The sequence below is a fragment of the Xiphophorus couchianus genome, chromosome 4 (genome assembly GCF_001444195.1).
Source record: "Xiphophorus couchianus chromosome 4, X_couchianus-1.0, whole genome shotgun sequence".
Taxonomy (NCBI): Eukaryota; Metazoa; Chordata; class Actinopteri; order Cyprinodontiformes; family Poeciliidae; genus Xiphophorus; species Xiphophorus couchianus.
Window position 1 is genome coordinate 28215924 of NC_040231.1, and position 5277 is coordinate 28221200.

Sequence of the window (5277 nt, forward strand, 5' to 3'; positions counted from 1 at the left end):
TATGTGAGTCAAAGAGAGAGATAGAGAGAGAGAGAGAGAGAGAGAGAGAGAGATGCAAACAGTGGACGGTCCTGAGCGATGAAACAGATGGTAATCACAGTCTGAGCGGAGCGAGGAGATGGTGGGCCTTGCTAGCTAAATAACCGCCCACACAGGTGCACCATCTCAGGGCCTCTCTGAGAGACCACGGCCTCGCAGAAAGCAAGCGGAGAGAGTGTCACCGTGGCATTATCAGAGCCGTGCCCAACAGCGTCGAATCTAAATAACCAGAATGTTTCTCCAGTGATTCTCTCCGCGAACAGATGACGGGGATTGCATATGCTGCGACAAAAGCTGAGAGAGACCCTCAGAGCCCCACCTCGCTCCCCCGCCGGCCGACGGACTAGTTAGTTTTCCAAACACCTCTGCGTTGTGTGCTGTTCACTGCACTCGGGAGGAAAAGCATAGATGCATTGCTTGTATCTGTAACTGTCACACCAATGGGTTTTCCAAAAATATTCACGCCCGTTGAACGTTTTCACGTTTTCTCACGTTTTCACCACAAACCTCGGGGTGTTTCTTCTTCTTCTCTTTAGATATTTCAAGAGACAAATCAAAGGGGCGGTGTTATGTGTTTTCCAGTCACATAATGCCACTTTATAGCACAACCAAGTCTACGTCACCTTCAGTTGTAATAAAAATGCTATGTATATCAAATAGTTCAAAAGAAATATCACTTTGTAATTTAACACCTTGAAACTGGACCTGTGTCTCTTTGAACACTCCCGCTCTTTCTGAAACTCCGCCTTCAGGAAGTCATCAAAACACGGCTCCTCTGTTGTCGCTTTACTGCCACGTCAGAAAGAAGTAGCTTGTACAATGAGCTTAGCAGACTCATGTTTCCGTCAGGTGTTTGCTAATTGCTGCTAGCTAGTCTGAAGGAGGCGAGTGGGAGGAGTCTGTGAGGCTAAAGCTTAAAAACAGCTCAACAGTTGCCATGGGAGATTAAAAGATTTCTCAAACATGTATGAAAAAAATCTAAGCAACACTCCATGTATGTTTTTGGTGAGGGAATAACATTATAACATGACGTAAAGTTTAAAAAAGTCAATATGACATAATACTACCTTTTAACAAAGTAGCGCGTAATTATGAAGTTGAAGGTAATGATACACACTTTTTGTACTGGTGTTTAGTGCGACCATCCTTAGCTGACACAACAGCTGCAGTTATACCAGGGTATCCTTTTCTAAGTTTAGAAACTGAATTATTTGCTTGTTCTTCTTTTTGGAGTTGTCTGATTGGACTGAGAGGATCTGTGGATATTAGTTTTTAAATCTTTAGCTTGGACATGGACTAGACCATTTAATTCTCTTGATGTACGCTTCGGGTGAATCTCCTGCCGGAAGGTGATTCTGCGAAGCACTTTAGTTCATTTCCACCCACTTACAGCATGATGCTGCCACTACCATGCATCATTGTCTAGACCAGAGGTCTGTAACCTCAACAGTCCAAAGAGCCATTTTTTGCCCTCACTCATTCCAACTACAAAACTAATGTAAAGCAGCAAATTAAGTTTTCTTTCTTTTTTTTTTAAAAAAACCCACAAGTTTAATTTTTGATAAATATTTACTATGGGAAATTTGTTACTATTAAAAAAAAATCCATTTTTAGATTTCAAAACTAGTTAAAACTATAACTACAACTACTATCAAAATATATAATGTGAAACAAAATCTGAAGAAAAAAAAAAAACGGTTTCCAACTTAATGACAGGAAAAAAATATAACAATGCAATCATTCCTTGGAAAAACTGGTAGAATTACTAGAATATGTGTTTGTTAATATATCTATATTTAAAAATGTTGTGTATTTCTTTATCATTTTCAGCTAAAGCTTTAAAGAGCCGTTTAAAGAACCACTTGTGGCCACAAAAGTCAGTTTTGGTCTCCTCTGACCAGAGCACCTCGTCCTCCATGTTTGTTGTGTTTCCTTTAAGGGTTGTGGCAAACTGGCCAGATCTGTGAAGCGCGCAGCCAAATGCCCTCCTGTCACCTGCACATGCAACGATTTAATAAAACAATGTTTATCAAATTAGATGTGAACCACCAGAACACAGAAAGGCAGTTGATTCTCAATCTCTTTATTGGAAGGATGACGCCCTCTAGTGTCAAACATCTGTTCCTTAATATAAACTAGATTAACAGTTTTTTAAAAGTTTTTTTAAATAATCATATTAAAGATAATTAAGATCAGGTTTTGATCAAATGTGGGCTTCTGCTGTTCGCTGTACCTTCATTTGACCTCTAAAATGGCGCAACAAACTCTGCAGATAGAAAATAAAATTAGAAACATGAAGCTTGTCTACAAACAAGAAGACCCTCTAAAATAATTTGTAGGTGTGCGAATGGTGCATTTTTAGTATAAACATTTGTTCTTCATTTACTTCAGTTACTCGAAGTATGTACTGAAATAAGAGTATAATGATATTACTCCAATAAAAGTAACAAGTATGTTGCAATAACACAACTCGAAATGTAACTAGTTACATTTCAATATGTTGATCAAAACTGATTTTTTCATTTCCAAAAATGCTTTAAATTAGATTGTAGCGAGAGTAAGGGTAAAATATGATTATCAATTATTATTATTATTATTATTTTAAAAAGAGCCATTATACGGTCTTATTAGTCCATAGTAAACCACATGAGGAGATAATTATTATGCTTCCATAATCTGATAACATTGGGATATAATTAGACATTCCTACAGATTAAAATCTGCTGAGAAATATAATTTTCTTTCTTCACATAACACAGCATAAGGGCTGGAAGATTAGACGTCTGAATGAGGAATCAGTGTTTGATTATGGAAAAAAGAGGATTTGATTGTTTTTTAGTGCAAGAAAACATTCCAAATGATGATGACAGCACAGCGTAACAGAAACCAACATATAGCCCTTATAAAGCTAGTGATGCTCAAATAGGCAATGTGTGATGTGGGGAATTTAAATAAACTAAGAGAATTCTTCAATTTTCTTATTCTTGTTCAATAATCATCCAAAACTGCTAGACAATGAATAAATAATAGTGCATACCTGGTCATATCTGAACCGAGGAAACTGACTAAACAGACTGTGTGGAACACCAGAAATCATTGCTCGACCATGATGAGTTTTGCTGGCTTGACATTTCAGATCCATGGCTTCGCTAGACCCCTGAATGCAAGCATGGTGCCTTCATAGATCAGATTTATATGTTCAGCACATCCCTCAGACGCTAGACTGGTTTGAGATCTTGGGAAGTTGAAGGCTAAGCCAACACCTCAAAGATGTCTCGCTCCTCAAACCATTCCTGAATGACTTTTGTGGTGTGGTACAGAGGCAGAGGCTGTTTTTGAGATGAGATATACGTATATCTTTATGCCCAGGACAAAGGGGGAAGAATGTTGGGTCTGTGTTTAGTTATGTGAGGCAAGAGAAGGAGGAACTTGTTAGGGTCACAGACGTCAGGGAATACAGTTTTTCATGAAACAGTGTGCATGCTTACAGTGTGTGAGAATGAAGGGCTGTGTGTCTAACAGGTGGTCAGCAGCACAGGAGCTCCCAAGGGGACTGTACTCTCACTATTCATTTTCAGTCGGTGTACTTCCAACTTCCTGTACAAGACAGACCTGTTAGCTTCAGAAATACTCAGAGGACTCTGCGGTGGTCAGGTGTATCAGAGATGAATAAGAAATTGAGTACAGAGAGTTGATGGACTGCTTGGTGGCATGGTTTAGAAATAAGAATGTCAACTTGAATGTAAACAAACTACATGAGATGACTGTAGGTTTTAAGAGATACATATAACTACCTTGGTGTTCACCTGAACAACAGACACGACAATTAAAACCATCTACAAGAAGGGACAGAACAGACTGTACTTCTTCAGGAAGTTCCAGCAATATGTTGCAAATCTTCTATACGTCTATCTATTGGGGTTGCAGCATCAGTGCCACTGACTTACAAAAGCTCAACAGGCTGGTGAAGAAGACTGGTTCTGCTCTAGGGACTGTTCTGGAGATGCAAATAAAGATTTTACGTGAAAATTACAAAATGAGTAACATTATGGACAACCCTGAACATCCTCTCCATGAGACTGTTATACAACAACAGAGCGTCCTCAGTCAAAGGCTTCTCCAGATGTGCTGTAATTCAAACCACTACAAGAGATCCTCCCTGCACACAGCCATCAGCATCTACAACACTTTGTAGAGACTCGCATAACATGAGTTACAACGTTCAATTTTTGTTTGGGATTAACAAAGTGTTGCTGTTGTTGATGCTTATGTGGGTGGGATGTGTGAAAGTAATGTCCACTTGGAAGTCACAACTCAAGGTCTCCCACAAAACATTGCTCAAAGCATTAAACCTTTATTATAGTCCAACCTGATGCCAAGTGTTTCCCAAGTAATGGACGCACACAACAATCAACACGATTTAAAAGAAAACACAATTCTTCGACCTTCGACCCTCTTTGAAAGCCACAACAAAAGTAATGAACTGTACATTGTTACTCCTCAACAGCATGACCAAGGTTAACTTTTTCACCAATTTAAAGTAGACCGGCTGTTGAATTGGACCAAGGTCAGCCTTCACACTGGCCATTCCTGAGCCCAGTCCTGCTGGAGGTTTCTTCCTGTTAAAGGGGGGGATTACTTTCAACTGTTACCACATGATTGGTCAAGACAATTGGTGACTGTTTACCAATTGGGATTATAACCTTATTTTACATGCTTACATTGAGATTAAATTTCATTTGCTTTTATTATTTGGTTGAATACTTTGTACATATATTTGTTCCACATATGAATACGATTTGGGCTGCATGTCTTGTATACATAGTGCCCTGAGATGGCATTTGTTACATAAAGAAACACTGAATTAAGTAATCAGTGGTCATATATTGTTATGCTTGATCAGGACGTATTGATTACGTTGCTGTCAGGATGCAAGCACACTGCCATCTGGTGGATTTTAATGATAATGCACAAATTATATTTTTAGCATTTTAAGAAAGATTTGATAGAATTTCATCGGATGAAACTGAAGTAGAAACTTTGCAGGATGATCGTATTGAAGATTATCAGTAATTTTATATTTAATAAATACAATCTCATAAATTATAAAAGATGGGATGTTGGATGAAGAGAAAGTAAATACTTGTAAAACTAAAGATTTTTTTTTTTAACAAAAACATTATGTAATTAGTTGTGGGTATCACCGCTAAAGAGCCACATCGGGCTTCTACTTGTGGC